The sequence below is a fragment of the Mus caroli genome, unplaced genomic scaffold (assembly GCF_978045245.1).
Source record: "Mus caroli unplaced genomic scaffold, Mus_caroli_1 scaffold_3, whole genome shotgun sequence".
NCBI classification, from domain to species: Eukaryota; Metazoa; Chordata; class Mammalia; order Rodentia; family Muridae; genus Mus; species Mus caroli.
The window spans coordinates 114797452-114814898 of NW_028227258.1; the positions used below are offsets into that span (position 1 = coordinate 114797452).

The window sequence follows — 17447 nt, forward strand, 5'->3', positions numbered from 1 at the left end:
GGTTTAGGGAAAGTCGAGAGAATGGCCCATCTCTGTTTGCCCCTCATACTAGGAACCTGAGACAAGTTCAGCATTATCAGAATCAGGAGGAGTCCTTGGGAGGTTAACATCTTCTGCACTATCCTTGATTACTATCTTGCGGGTGAGTCATTCTGGCAACCAAAATGGGTTGTCTTCACTCTGTGGAAAAACACAAACAGCTCCCCTGGATCTTATCAAAATAGGATCCGGGCCTTTCAACAGACCAGTTAGACATCCTTCCATTTGACCATTTCTATTGGTCTATCAGGGTCTGAGCTATGTTGATCAGCTGCAGAGTGACCTTGCTCGTCAAGATTCAAAAAATTAAGTGTAAAGAGTGCCATAGATACAGCTACTCTTGGCACTGAGGGCAGAGTCCCATCAACTCCCCCTTTTTGTTTTATAAGCTAAGACTTGTGTGTAGGATGGGCACGTTCCACAATGCCTTGTCCTTGAGGATTATAAGGAAGGACAGTCAAGTGAGTAACATCCATTTGATGACAAAATTGCTGAAATTTAGTAGAGGTGTATGCTGGCCCATTATCAGTTTTAAGAATTGTGGGCTTGCCCCAAGCACTCCACGCTTCTAAACAGTGCTGTATACCATGAGAGGCTTTCTCACCTGTTAAAGGTGTAGCAAACATAACACCAGAGCAGGTGTCAATGGAAACATGTAAATATTGATTGCTTCCAAAGGAGGAAATATGAGTGACATCCATTTGCCAGACCTGTAATGGCCTGATGCCTCGGGGGTTTACCCCTACATGAGGCAGAATTTCTACTCAGGCAGAAATTGACAACAGTTTTGACATTGGGTGACAATGTCATGAGCTTCTTTCCTGGTTAAGGTGAAATGGCGATGTAATTTTTCAGCCGTCACGTGGAAGCGTTTATGAAACCCCCTTGCAGCCTCTGCCTGCGAGGACAGAGCAGCAGCCATGATTCTAGTGGCTTTGTCTGCCAAGTCATTTCCATGAGACATGGGGCCAGGAAGGCCAGAATGAGCCCTGACATGAATAATATACACAAGATGTCTTCTATGTAACAAGGCTGACTGAATTTGCTGAAAAATGTGAGCAAGCTTGCTAGATGGTCTAATTAAGCCAGCAACTTCAAGCATATTAACTGCATTGACCACATATAAGGAATCAGATACAATATTGAGCGGTCCCGGAAAATTTTCAAGGATCTCTAGAACTACCAAACACTCTACAACCTGGGGTGATGTAGAGTGACACCTGAGCTTTTGTTCCCGCCGGCAGAAACACACTCAGGACAACCAGAATCTTCTGAGGCAAAGCTTTATTGCTTACTTCTCAGGAAGACCCCGACCCCAGAAAATGGAGTCGCTTATAGAGCCCGCAGCATGACGTTTCAGCACCTGATGTGGCGTGACAGCTCCTGATTCGTTGCTCACCCATCACCCCATTACTATGCCCCAAGAATGGGCAGTGACTAGGAGTGAGTTCACTCTCACACCTGCGTACAAGGATTGTTTACTAGTTAGGCACAGCAGAAGCCAGCGCCATCTTATAATGGCGATTGCTCGTGGCACGGTTCTCCACAGCGATTGCTCGCTGCACGGCTCTCTACATCTACCTGCATATGAATCAAAAAATGGCCTAGTCAGCCATCAGTGGAAAGAGAGGCCCATTGTTCATGCAAACTTTATATGCCTCAGTACAGGGGAACAACAAGGTCAAGAATTGGGAGTGGGTGAATGGGGCAGTGGGTGGGAGAACGTGTGGGGGACTTTTGGGATAGCATTGGAAATGTAGATTAAATAAATACCCAATTAAAAAAAAGAAATAGTCTCAAATACCAAGAACAATGTGATGCACATCTTCTATCTGCTCAAGCAAGAGTCTGCTGAGCTTTAATGATCTCTGATAGATCACCAGCCCTCTGGAGCATCAGTAAAGTTTCTAAGACTTACTTAAGTAAACCACAACTTAAAGCATGGTAGATACTGCCATTTTGTTATAAAGATTTAACATAAAATGAGTTAGAAATCAGAAACCTGCGAAATACTTAGAACATCATTGCTTTGTACATTCAAACTTAACATCAGTGAAGTAAATTAGGCAGAGCATAGCCTCATCAAAACAGTTGATTCACATTCTTATATGATAACTGTTTCATGTTTACCAGAGGCCTTATTTTTCTGGCTATGATTGTTTTAAGATAAATATTAGGTAATACATCACTATGCTACAAAGTTCTTACATATTATTGGTTAACAGGAATGTAAAAAATTGATGTTATGAATGTTCAAGAAGTTGGTTGAAGTTATGTTTCACTGAAATTTAGGTCATATTTTCTCATGAAATTTTTCTCATTCTCATTCTTTCTATGAAGTATCTTAGACTGCCTGAGTACCTTAATTGAGGGACTGAGTGCCACCTAAGTTCCCTTAGTGGTGCAATGCTTAGGTTCTCTGAGCTTTTTGGAGGTGAATCTTCATAAGATGTCCTTAAGTTATTGTGGCACATCCTTGAAGAGAAATGTATGACTGTAAACCATCCATTCTCCCCTTCCTGGCCTTGAAGTGAGCAGTTGATTATGTTTTGCACTGTCTTCCACCCCATCTAGTACTTATACAGAAGACTCAAACATTAGGTCTTTTTCTCTCTGTCTCTGTCTCTGTCTCTCTGTCTCTGTCTCTGTCTCTGTCTCTCTCTGTCTCTCTGTCTCTCTCTGTCTCTGTCTCTCTCTGTCTCTCTCTGTCTCTGTCTCTCTCTGTCTCTCTCTGTCTCTCTCTGTCTCTCTGTCTCTCTCTCTCTCTCTCTCTCTCTCTCTCTCTCTCTCTCTCTCTCTCTCTCTCTCTCTCTCATATGAAATAGCTCAGAGCTAGGAGCTAAGTACTCCTTTGATAAAGTGAGAACCCAGATATTACATTACAGTGATGGAACTCTAGCTAACCTCTGGCAAAATGAAAGCGTAATCAAAACGGTTACTTAGTACAATTTCTCCCACAATGCTGTAAACTTCTGTTTTACAAATTAAATCTTAAGTGTTTGTAGGCATGTTAACAGAGCATAACTAAAAATGTATTCTATTCACTTCTGGACATCATTGTAATATGGCCACACCTCTATCAAAATTGTCTCCCTATCCTATCTGTATTTCTGTGTATTATCTATCTTTATGTCTATCATTTTTATATTAATTGATATATCTATTATCTATTGAAAGGTCATATATGTATATATACATAAGTATGTGTAACTTACATTATATAATATTTGGTTTGTAAACAGGTTGAGTATAGTGGAGAAGTAGGTCTTAAGTAGATATAAATAAAGGTTATTAGTTTTAAGTTTTGTGTCTATAGAATATGTATTCCTGAATCTCTGCAAGGACATAGAGATTTCTTATGAAAGCTTTTCCTAAAACTTTAATTCTTTTCTTTACTTCCAATACTCTTCTCTTAATATTAGATTTGTTTCTTTTACTATTTTTATTCAAGGCTTGTGACCTTTCAGCTACCATACTAATCAATTACCAAACCAGAGTCCCTAGAGACCACAACGTTTTGTGTCAAGAGTAACTTCCTAAGATCTAATCATACAATGCATGAAATGGAAACCACTCAAGATTCATAGATTAGTTCAATAGAATGGTGAGGCATATATATTGCTTCATGGATTTAAATTTATATTATTGTATTTGCATCCATGAAACAGTTGTTCCAATATTTTCAGAAAGTATGTAACTATGAAATCACAAATTTTAAATGTGTTTAAAATATTTCTATGTGTGCAAATGCTGGGACTGAATATGTAAATGAACACCATGTTCTTGCAAAATCAATAAAGGTCAGAAGAGAGCAATAGATCCCCTGGAACTAGCATTTCATAGAGTTGTGAGATGCCATATGTGTCCTGGACAATGATGAAAATCCAGAATCCTCTGGAAGATCAGAGAAATGCTCTGAATCACTGTGCCATCTCTCAATACCCTGAAATGAACACTTTAATTTTTCATGGACAAACATTTCCCTCTACAAGTACTGTTTAAGTAATTTACAAGATGCACTAACAATGGTAAAACACAAAAGAACAATCATAAAAATTTTTAGAGACCAATATAAAGAAGAATTAAATTGAAGATAAGACTCTAGATGCTTACAGAGGCTTGGAAATGAAAATACGAATACAGTTCAGAGTAGTTTTCCATACAAAATAAATTATTTTCAAGTATATATAGTATATATTTAGTATAATAGGATATATATATATGTTTTTAGTATTATAAATTTTAGTATTATAAATTAGTATTATAAAAGTTTTTAGTATTATTTTATTAGTATATATACTAATAAAAATAATGTCACAGAGTAAATGCAAATAATTCTCCTAAAATTGTGAAGAAAATTTCGAGTTCTTCTAAAATTATTAGAAACACTTGATTTCACTTTATTTCTCTTTGAATGATAATTGTGAAAAAGATGTTCTAAATCTGAATGCTCAGACAATCATCAAAGACTACTTTAAGTTCTTAGGTAAACAGACTCAATTATATTTTATGGGATTCATGATCATCTAGATCATGAGTTTTAGTTTGTCAAAGTGCATAGCTGAAACATTTACTAATTTTAGGAATTTTATAAAATAGAACAGCTTGTCTATGTTACAGTAGAGACACATCCTCTCAAGTAAGACAATGAGTATTCCTAAATTTTTGTGAATTTCTTCTTGTCTAGAAAACTTATGGTTTTTATTAAAACATCAGAGGCATTGCCACATCAAAATGAAGTCTTAGGCATTATATAATTAAATGTAATATTTAAAAGAACACTTATTTTGCCTGTGATGTTTCCCCCTGAATCTGTGAGATAAACAGGAAAAGGTTATAATTAAAGCTGCTTTTATTGAATAACATCATATGCTAATTCCAAATTTATTCCCATTGCATCCTAATTAAAATGCCTCTTTTATCTTCAAAGGAAGAAGCAATCAGGGGGAGGGAAAGAGTAATAAAATATTGAAAACATCATATTGGCATTCTATTGAATTAATTTTAATGTAAAGAGGAATAGTTAATGATAATGAATGTTTAAGAAGAAAATATTAGATGTTTTGAATTATCTTCGTTTTTATGCATTCGTTTCTGTTATTTGAAAGGAAATGAGAGTTGATATTTTTATGATCATGACTCAGATAGACCTGATGTGGTATTTCATATTGCTTCCCACTGTCCATTTAGAACTGTCTAGAAAGGCATAGTTTGTTAAATGAAGAAAATATATGATAAAAATTTGAACTATATTTAAAAATGCATCATTGACATTTAGGTTTGTGTGTAAGTAGCCATGATCTAGAAGTGAATAATATTCAGTTCAATGTAACCATGGTGATAGTGAGGAAAAAACCTAAAACTTATGATGAACTATAGATTGACTAGACAAATAGTCCAAATAGATTATCTAACACTATGTACTTTATGAATAAAATTTTTAACATCCTTAAAATTTTGTCAGTTTTAAATTTTTAGACAAATTTGATTATAGAAACCACAAGTAACTATTGTCTAATTATGTTCCTTTGTCCAATTAGTTTAAATATATTTACAACAAAACAGAATACTTTTATTAATAAGTCAAGTAGAATAAGTAAAAGATATTGTGATGATAGACATTTTTAGTTAATATAAATAAATATGCTCCAATCTTTTGATTTTCGTTGAATTTAAGATTACTTCTTCAACGATCATGGATGGGCCACATGAATATCTCCCTCATTCCCTTGATATCTTGGCAATAATTATTTTTTTTATTTAGATGATGTTTTTTTACCAATCCCACTGTGCATGGCAGTATATATACCAGTTTAGATTTTTTCCTGACTAATTATTATGAAAGGTAACATATAATTTGCCCTCTGGTCCTTGTCATGGATACAGGCAATACTGTTCAATACTAACCAAATGATTATAATTTTAATGAGGTTGATGAAAGTCTCATTATTTAAGAAAATTACACTGTAATATGTTGATGCTTTATCAGTACCTCCTTCTCTGTCTTCATTTCCTCAGCTGGGATCTGATGTCATCCCTCCATACAAATCAGCTCTGAATTTCAGGGTGATTACACAATGGATTGCTTTGGTTGCTATAATTCTTCAGATAATTGCTTTGAAACACTGCTAATGTATTCAGCATTTTCCACATTTAAAAACATACTCTATTAAAATATTTGATGATGTGTACTATCCAGATATTGTGTCTATTTCCATGATAAAAAAAAAACAACCAGAAAGATTCTTCAGTATATAATTTTCTTTATTTAAAAACACAAAAACATAAGCAAAACAAAACAAAAATATAAGACATATGAAGTTTGTAGCATATATGAAGTTTAAGTTGCTCTGTTTAAAATAATGTCTAAAGAAAATTATCAGAGATAGGAATTTTTGATTAATGGGAAGTGTTACAAGTATGAATTACCTACTAGTAATGACATCACAGAGGCTGACTTATTAATAGAGCTGTGGCCCTATTCCTATTGAAGCTGAATTTAAATGCTGCGGGTATCCTTGCAAAACTCAGTAATGTTAATTGGCTGAAGTACTAGAATATATTACATAAACAAAAGTTTGAAGCTTCTACAATGTAGTGAAACTAGAATCAGGTACAAAATAATTGAAAGTTTAAAAAGATGGGACAATTCAATCCAAAGTGTCAAGAGAAATATATAATAGAGTAATGATTCTACAAATTAGGAATGGACAAAGGAAAGCAATGGTTGAGGAACTAAAGAAAACATTACTGAAGATGTAAGCAGTATTATCTATCATCTAAAGAACCATAAACAGAAAATATTTAAGGTAAACAATTTGGAGGTTAATAGAGTTATTACTTTTATTTCTTTATAATTCATTTAGGAATAAAATGAATTTATGTTAAGGGCATAATATAGATATAGCTTTTTCTTATTTTAACCAGTGAGAGTACAAATATCTCTATTTCATCTGTTTACAATTAGGCAGACCCAGAAGTGCCTCTAAGGGCACAAGAACTGTAGGTTAAGCAGTCAGGAAATCAATCCTATGAGTATATATCTGATGCATAAATTATTTCTTCTATTAGATTTCAATTTTTACATTAGAAATCTCATTGTATATATTTCACATTAGCATAATTTTCACTTGAGATGCCATGTTGTTTATTTTTCTTACCGTGTTACCAGTCTATTCTCCATATTTGGCCTTCCAGAGATTTTTTTTTTCTTCAGCCAAGTATTATTTTAACAACGTTGAAACATTTTACCATATTAACCATTTTTCTCGTTTCTGAATATTTTTAGGTTAGAAAATAAAACCACTCTTGGTAGTAGTTCAAACTTTTGAGGCACTCCACAGGTAGTCTATCTTTAATAAGCTTCCCAGTAATTTAAGGAGTTTGTGTTTGCCATCTGTATCAGGAAAGTAAGTGGCTTGTTTAAACATCACTAGGTCTCAATGTTTACAAAACGTGTGGGATTTCCAGGAAGGCTGAAATAATGTCTCATGAGGTACAAAACTAGGAATTCCTCCTGTAAGACAGGGTAAATTAACTCTTTAAAGTTCCACTTTATCTGAAATGTTAGAAATTATCTTACCCAAGTTCACTGTTATATCCTGTCAGTGGGATGAGTGCCCAGACATTTTGTCAAACATTAAATATCTTTGTTTAAAGATTTACATATCTTTAAATTTATCTTGAAATTAATAATAAATCCAGCAGACAGATTTATTTCCAAATTTATTTTTTCCTATTCCCTATTTTTCTTTCATAACTGTTATGACCAGTGATTTCATGCCACACCATTCACTTTCAAACTATAGTCTACACCTTCACTGTGTCATAGTTCATTAAAGATTAGAGGTAGGTGGATATATGTATCATTATTGCAGAAATCTGTTCATGAAGTCATTCAGTACACTCAGCTATTTTATACTGATTTTTGTATACTAATTTAATCTATTTTCTATGTTCATTAATAAACACAAGATGATACCTTTGATACAACAGATAAAGAGAGGCTAGGCTGCCCTATTCAGCTTCAGTATATATTAAGGGGTCCTCCCAGACTACAGCAAGAAAAAAGCCAAGGTTTCCTGCTGCCCTCACAGTTGTACAACTGAAAACATACAAAAATCTTGGCTCAGGAATTTATCCAGAAGAAAAATTGTTCTGACAGCCACTGTCTGAAGAAACACCACCCACAAGTAGGAGAAGCAGTGGATCATGGGGAAAAAAAAACAGGTAGAAGAATCCCAGCAAGTTCACATATGCCCTCAAGAACAATGAACTGGAGTGTGAACACAGAGAAGGATGTGTGTACTTCATACCTGCCTGACTTCCCATTCCTCTATAGCTATCTGACATGGTGGAAACAAAAGTTGACTTAGTCACTGTTCCCATAGAAGGATGGCACTTTAAACATCTTGTAGAGCTGTGCAAGCTTAGCTTTTAAATGTGCTTATTTGTGGGTTATATTAAAGAGGCAACGATCAGTTATACTGCTTTCAGTAATTGAAATAGAAGCTGAAATCTGGTGGTAGGGATGTCCTGTCCTGCTGTCTCAAAGCCATTTTTTTCAGCTGTGAGAATTAACAGAATATCCTGGCTGTGATTGGTACACACTTGGAAATCACAGACAAATTTATAAGTCACTGCTTCTGATCCTTCCCAACATTGTGACACTTATCTATCTCCATGTCTATGTCTCTCTATATCATCTATATTATACTGATAGGTAGGTAGGTAGATAAGTAGATAGATAGATACATAGATAGATAGATAGATAGATAGATAGATAGATAGATAGATAGATAGATAGACAGACAGATAGCACTAAGTACTGAAAAAGCTGTTATTTGAAAGACAATAGATTCCATAGGCTTATATATTTGAATGCCTTGCCCCTAATTTGCAAAACCATTTTGAAAGGACTAGGTAATATTATCTCTTAGAGCAAGTTTATAACTGGGGGCAAGTTTGACTGTTGAAAAGGCCATGCCGCTCACTACCTACCTATTTATCATCTATCTATTTATCTATCTATCTATCTATCTATCTATCTATCTATCTATCTACCCATCCATCTAATATATTACATAATATATATAATATGATCTGTCTATCTAATGTATGTATATACATTATAATATAATCTATCTACCTATATGTGCCTGTCCTTACCCATGACAATATCTCTGTCTCTCTACTTGTACCTCTACCTGTACCTGTACTGCCTCCTCTATCTCTGCCTACTGCTTGTGGATATGATGTGAGCACTCAGCTACTGCACCAACATCCCTGTTGTTATATGCCCAGCTAGAATAGACATGGGCTCACCTTCTGAAACCACAACTTCCAGTAAACACTTTCTCCTATAAATTTTCAAGGTTATGGTGTATCTCTTTCACAATAGTAGAGTAACTAAACACTATTTTATGTGAAAAAGTATAATAGAGAAAAAGTCTTATAATTAAAAGTGAAATACAATAAATAACTTCTACTGTTTAGATAAGACTAAGAAGAACCAATATATTAAGTTGGAAAAAAATTTGTGAAATTTGCAGAGCACTTACTGTATATGTACCAACAAAAACTACTAACTAAGTGCAATTCTAATGAAAATTCAATTGAGGTAAAATGAAAATATTTGAAAACATAATGACCTAATAACCAACTACAGAAGTAATTAGTTTGTATTTTTTCCTTATTAATGAGTTCTCTTTATTTTAAAAGCAAATTTAAATTTTATGTGATAACATATAATTTCCTTTTTAAAAATTGGCTATTTTCTTTATTTACATTTCAAGTGGTATCCCCTTTCCCAGCCCCCACCCCAAGAAACCCCTTATTCCATCCCCCATTCCCCTGCTTCTATGAAGGTGTTCTCCCCACCTACACACTCCCTGCCTTCTTGCCCTCAAATTACTCTACACTGGGGCATTCTTTGAGCCTTCACAGGACCAAGGGCCTCTCCTCACATTGATGCTTGACAAGGCTACCCCTGCTTCATATGCAGCTGGAGCCATGGGTCCCTCCATGTGTACTCCTTGGTTGGTGGTTTAGTCCTTGGGAGATCTGGGGGAGCTGATTGGTTGATATTGTTGTTCTTCCTATGGAGTTGCAAACCCCTTCAGCTCCTTCAGTCCTTTCTCTAACTCCTCCATTGGGGACCCCATGCTCAGTCCAATGGTTGGCTGCAAGCATCCTCTATATTTGTAAGTCTATGGCAGAGCCTCTCAGGAGGCAGCTATACCAGACACCTTTCAGCAAGCACTTTTTGCCATCCATAATAGTGTCTGAGTTTTGTGATTGTATATGGTATGAATAATTTTTAATTTATTTTAATTTGAAAACTTTTCTTCATGCCCTATATTTTGATAACATTCTCTCTCTCTCTCTCTCTCTCTCTCTCTCTCTCTCTCTCTCTCTCTCTCTCTCTCTCTCTCTCCCTTTCCCTCTCTCTCTCTCTTTTTTCTCTCTTTCTCTCTTTTCAAAAATTAAAACAAAAATAAATATAACAAAAAAGATGTAGTACAAAAATTACCAAAACAAAAACAAAAGACCTAATTTCCCATAAATAAATACAAATATGTAGTATCTGCTTTGTGCTGACCAACACCTCCTAGATATGAAGAAAGTCCTGGAGTGTAATTGATATTTCCCAATGTCTGCCTTAGAGAAATCTTTTTCTTCCTTTTTTGAGTGAGTATCAATTGCAGATATCCTCATGGTTACAGGTGGGACACAGTGTTCCCTCTGTCCTCTCAATATGGAACCTTGTGTGTCTTGAAGCAATGCAGGTATACAACTCTGTAGTTCATATATCCATCAGTCCTGCTGTGTCTTAAAGATATTGTTTCCCTGGAATTATCCATTACCATTGACTCTAGCAATCTTTCTAAATTGTCTTCTACATGGTTCCCTGAGCCCTGAAGGGAGGAAATTAGTGAAGACAATCTATGTAGCACTGAGAGTTCCAAAATCTCTTCTTGTCTGCACATTGTCCAGTTGTATGTGTCTGTGTTAATCCCCATCTACTGCAAGAAATTCATAATAGGGCACTACCAAGCTCTGGGGTAAAAATAGTATATCTGAAAAATGTCTAGTTTAGTATTACATTTTACAAATAATGACATCTATTGTTAATTAACTATAATTCAGTAAAATATGTTGATTAAATTTCCTTTTAATCTTCATACCATGTGATGAGTATAACTTGAATATGTATCAAATATAGAGAGAGCAATTATAAAATTGTCTACAGAGAAACTACATTGAAAAAGAGCTAATAAAATACACCAAACCATTGTTTACTTTGAAAATAGCCAATTACTATTGCTTGACTGACAGCCATTTTCATATAATTAGCTGCTCAATTAAGCACAATGTCTTTTTATGTAAATTGGCTTTCTGTACAAGAACCAGGAAAAGCAATACATTTCAATATGGCAGAAAACAGCCCTAACAAAACATAAACTCTGTGTGTTAAGTCAATAATTGGGATTATTATTTATTCTGTTTCAAGTAACTTGCTCCTTAATACTGTCTATTTCCATCACTTTGAACTTTAAAGAAATACATAGTGCTGTTTTATCCCCTGTGATACTGCAGCCTCTACATTCAGTGAGAAGCATATTTCATAGACCAATTATGCTAAATATAGGAATTTTCTCAGATACATATTTGGAGAAAATTCCTATTTGAATTCATATTTTCTCTAGATTTTATTCTAACTTACCAATGAATGAGTTTTAAATACTTTTTGTGGGGGGTGGGGGACACACCAACATTTAAATAAATTCTGATTCGTTTAAACACCCTGATACTTTATAGAGTGTACTGGTATTTGGGCCCCGTCTTCATCAGTTACTGTCTGTCTCCTTGATTATAAATTCAATGATAAATGGAGTAAAATGAAATAAACATGGAAGTCTCCCAATTGCTGTTTGCCTCCAACTATGTGCTTAAAGATGTTTTCATTTATTATCAAATTATTACATCCTGCCAACATCCAAAATGAGATGAAATGATACACAAAATCACAGCATTTATCACTGAGAGCCAAGCAGGCTGCCTCTACTGCACAGAGTGTGCTTGTATACATTAGAGATCCTGTGTGATTGGTGAACTTAAGCTGCTTCGAGTGGCAAAATTTGCCTTCTTATCATTTCCTCCATCTGTGCTTCCTGCTCTGTGATTCAAAATTATAAAGTTTTCAAATAACAGTGCAATTGTAGCAGTTTGAATGAGATTTTCCAGGTGGTACATTCTAATAGGCTTTATCTTGCCAGTCTTGTAGTTTCAGAGCTTTTCAACAGCGTCTGAAAATTATAAGTCATATCTAATACTATCTTAATTTTAGTAGTTGATTCTATGAACTGATACCCACCATCTTCCTATTAAATTGTCTTTTCATTATCTGGAATTTTTTTTTGTTTTTTGTTTTTTGTTTTTTTTTAAGTAGAACAGTGTCCATTTACTTGGATAATTCAATGCTTTAAGGTAATTTTATTCTTGCACATTGCCGATTGTTTAGTTTTAAAAAAAGGCTAGCTGAGGTTTAAGATTAGTTTTGTGATAAGGCTCATCTAACTAAATATATTGAATATTATCTCATGGACATATTGGTAATGGTCTCAGATCTTTGAAATCTGCTTCAGTTTATATTATGTGCCGCTTTCCTCATAAACTGATTCACAGTCATTCTAAGCACTGTTGTGAAATCACCCATCTTATATTTCTTATGAAATATATAACAGTTCATAGGTATGAGGATTAGTAAAATACTATTAGCTTTAATTCCCAGAACACTTTATATTTTAAAATCTCTGTGATTGTTTTCTGGTTCAATTAAGCATGTGAAATTAATTTTCCTGTTATGTGAAATCTATCTCCCATATCGTGCTGGGAAGCAAACTGCTTCCTACTCAGGCATGCCTTTAATGCAAACACAGGGGAGAATGATCTTGGAGTTTGAGGCCAGTGTGATCTACAGAGCAATATCCAGGACAACTAGGGTTACACAAATAATTCTGGAGAGAGAGAGAGAGAGAGAGAGAGAGAGAGAGAGAGAGAGAGAGAGAGAGAGAGAGAGAGAGAGAGAGAGAGAGAGAGAGGAGAAAAAGCAGGAGAAGAGGAGGAGGAAGCAGAGAAAAAGGCAGAGGAGAAAGAAAATGCATCAGCCATAAAGAACTTTCACATTCCATGTTTGTGGGCTTCACACTGACCACCATTTTGTGTGTATTTGATTCAGTTACATATATTTGTAGTTAAGTATTGAAACAATACTTACAAACATTTGAAACAGAATATTCAAATAAGGTTTATTGAAGAACTAATGTCAATATTTTATGTTTATATGCTTACTCATAAGGGAAATTCATACTAAAATAGAAGATAACACTCTAGTAGCTTATCTTTGGAAATAATTCACAACATATAGTAAGGATATTATATTCAACTTGCTAAGTTCATATAACATACTGATGTAAATCAGTGCCCATGTGTAGCTTGAATGTGAACATATTAATGCATCATTCAGTAAACTGTAAGAAAAATAATTAATATTCATAGACACACCATAAATTGTGCAGAGAGCAAGAGAGAGAGAAAGTGAGAGAAAAGATAGTTTGTACTATTTGTGATATGACTTTTTTTATGTCTGTTCATCATGTATAAGTACACTGACAGAAGTATCTTATTCAGATGAAATAATTTACCATATTAAAAGTAGCATAGTTTTCTTTACCTTCCCTTCATTCCTAGACAGTAATAAATGGCTACTCTTTGGAAAAGATAGTTTAAACACTTAGATTATTAAAATGATGTGTATCATTGTGTTTGGAAAGCAGTCCTAAATAGTTTCTTAGTAATGACAAATATTTAAAACATACTTAGTTAATTACTATTAGTGAGCTGACCTCTAATGCATTTGTGGTAATCTGGCTAAAAATATATATAAGTATAAAATGATGGTTTTAGATTTTCATCAATGCAAGGAGAAATGAATTTCAATGGTTTTCAAAGCAGCTACACTTTGACTGACCTGACAAACTTTACTGTGAAACATTTGGCAATCATACATGACATGCATAGAAGTAACACCAATGTTATAACATCATTCTATCAAATGTAATATTTTCTAAGTATTGTAAGCAATTATGTTTGGGAGTGAAATGCATTTGACCAGTTTTCATCACTTTAGTTGTTTAGCATTTTTCTAAGTCATGCCAAATGAGTAAATAGAGAGTAAAATTAAATTCCGTGGTATGATCTCAAGGAAGCAGTTGGACTTCCAGTTCACCCTGTCTTACCTCGGCGTCAAGGCAATGCAACAGGGGCTGCCGTGAAGTGTTTAAAGAGGATGTGACACTAATGAGGATGCTTGTTGAGACAGTAACCCAGTCTGGGAAACTGGTGCCTCCTGTGGGAGGAATGTGAGCTTTGAGTTCACCAAGGAGGGGATTTCACAGAGGTTAGAAAAACACTGCTGGCCAATAAGGAGCCAACTGCCACTAGCACTGGTACCATTACCTGGTATGATGTCACTGTGCTAGCCCAGAGCACTGGTCTAAGGCCTGAGAAGACCTTACTTTCTAACCTTTGAATCTCACCGTTATCATCTCCAGGGAAACCGCTGAAATTATGAGTGATATGCATGTGATACAATCTGGAGACAAACTGGAAGCCAGTAAAGCCACACTGATGAATATCCCTTGTCCTTTCTTCTTTGGGCTGATTAGCCAGTGTTTGGCAATGGCAGTCCTTAGAACCCAGAAGTGCTTGACAACGAGGGGCAGACTCTGCACTCTCACTTCATAGAGAGTGTCCTATTTGTTGCAAGCATTTGTCACCTGATTGTTTGCCTGACTGTTCCCTCGGTGCCACACTCTATCATCAGTGGACCCAAGAAGGCCCTGACATTCTTTTTAGAGACCGAGAAAACCTTCCAACTTGTTAAAAAAGTCAAGGCCTTCTTCAGTGTTCCATCTGTATTTGGGATGATCTTCTGTGGCTACTGTCACTACTTCTGCTGCTGCTGTCCTAGCCAAGGCTGAAGCCAAAGACAGGTCGTAAAAATTAGGTAAAGATAGGCAGTTTTGTTTCTTCGACTTTCCCCTCAAGGCTACCAACCAGCTGAGTCAGATTAATCAGAGAGAAACACATTAGGAAACAAAGGCTTACAACTTTTTATTTTTTATTTATTTTATTTTATTTTATTTTTTTGTTTTTGGAGACAGGGTTTCTCTGTATTGCTCTGGCTGTCCTGGAACTTGGAAATCCATCTGCCTCTGCCTCCCAAGTGCTGGGATTAAAGGCGTGTGCCACCACGCCCGGCAGTTTACAACTCTTAAAACAGAAGATGCTGGCTTTGAAAAGTAGGACAAAGAAAATATTAAAATTCACATATGTATATTTTCTGTATAATTTGCAACAGATATTGATAATGCAAACACGTGCTACATATCAAAGGTTTATGTCAAGGTCAGAGTCCACATGCTGGTATGATTGGGTCATCTGATTATGCACAGATAAGAAAAGTTGTATCTCCGTGTGACACCCTCACTGTGCAGACACTAAAGTCTCTTATGTTCTACTGAGTGGCCTGCTCTGCTACCATAGCCAGGAGAAGGTACTGGATATTACTATATAACAGGTAGAAAAATTAACTATTCTGTTGAATTACATAGGATGCTACATAAAAGTTTCATTTAGCATACCCTTTTACGTAGCATTATATGTAATTCCGGAGCAAAGTTCTTAGGTAAATTTTGTGGGTTGCTGTGGTTGTTGTTAATTGTGCTGCTAAAACAAAGATTTGTATAAAGCAACATGCTTTATTACAACAGAAGATAGTTTCATTATCACGGTTGTACGTGTCTTATTTCAGTGAACAGCTTCAGGTCTGTGTAAGTTAATTCTATGACAGCAGCACGCTGAATATACTGTCTGGTGACGCTGAGTTATCTCACTCTACACAACCTGGAGTTGTGTAGAGTGAGCGCCTGATTCACCAGCAAGAAAGAAGCCACAACAGGATCCTTCTGTACACGTTTATTGGGAGAGCTTGATTGCAGAGGCGAAAAGACCCCGAGCCCCAGAACTGGCGCTGCTTATATAGGCCATGTCTACACCTGATTGGTTATGGTTATGCTTTCAGTACCTCATTTGCATGCCTCGGGCCAGGCAGTGACTCGGCAAAAAACTCTACTGCACATTCGCACATTGGTTGTTTACCCAAACTTATGGGTGGTAGCCAGCGCCACCTTGTAATGGAGTATGTGGCTTCCCACATTGTAGAAACCTCTATATTTTCTAAAATGACATGTATCTGATTAAAATTTTTATTTTAGTATTCTGAAAGGACAACAACAATTTTTGATATCAAATATTTAATAATTCCATATACTGACTTACATGGAACTGGAGACAATATAATACTATATGGGTAGTAGTACTTCACAGGATCACTACTCAGTAGTCCTGGAGTGTTTCTTTCTAAAACAATTGAAGTAGGATAAGATAAAAAGATCAATTGCAAAATATTACCCCTATTTTAACTTTGGCAAACAAATATAGTTTTCGCCAATGCTATATTAGAACACTTAGTACTTTTCCAAGCAATTATCCATATTACCAAGAGCTGCTAATGAAATACACTAAACACTTGGGTTCTACATTTTTCTAGTGTATCTCATTACTTCAGTATTTTGGTGTGTTATTCATTGTTCCTTTCATTTGGCATTACACAGGAGCTGAATAGGAGCATGCTTTAGCTGTATCATCTGTATTACGTTATTGTCTCTCTGTCTCTCTCTGTCTTTCTCCCTCTCCCTATTTTCATTTCCCAATTTTTTCCTCTCAGTATGTCTCTCTTTTTCTCTACTCTTTGACCCAAAGATGTACACACACACACACCTCCTTCACAACATGAGACATTTACAGTAATTTAGCATTAGTTAAAAATTCACATGTGATAAGTAAGCTGGAAATTTGAATCTAACTTGTGCTTCATAACTGAGTGAATTAAGTCCTAATGGCATGCAAGATTAGACACTGAGATGTTGGTAAAGAAATAGGTTTCACCCTTTGATGGAGAGTCTGCAAAGCACGAAGGGCTATGCTTGGTTTTAAAACTAGCTGTTATTGAAATAATATTTCATTTGGGATTTTAATGTGTTTATATGTTTGCATATTGGAACCTCTACAATGTTGTCATGTTGCTAAGAAAGTGACAGTGATATTAGTGATTTAATTAGTTATTTTATTTCAGAATCTGCCATTTGGCTTTATTAAATGAGCAAAATTCTTCTGACTTCCCCTAATGAAATGGGTAAGAATAATGCATGACGTGCCTCAGTATCTGAGTTCCTTACTTTTTAAATGTTTATTTTATTTTTTGTATCCTTCTGGGTCTATAC

General features: G+C 35.3%; 1 pseudogene; it reads left to right on the top strand.

The window, feature by feature from the left end:
• The window catches only part of LOC147005648 (large ribosomal subunit protein uL10 pseudogene), a 73038-nt pseudogene extending 57955 nt beyond the window's left edge, over window positions 1-15083 (top strand).
• The last annotated feature ends 2364 nt before the right edge of the window (window positions 15084-17447 follow it).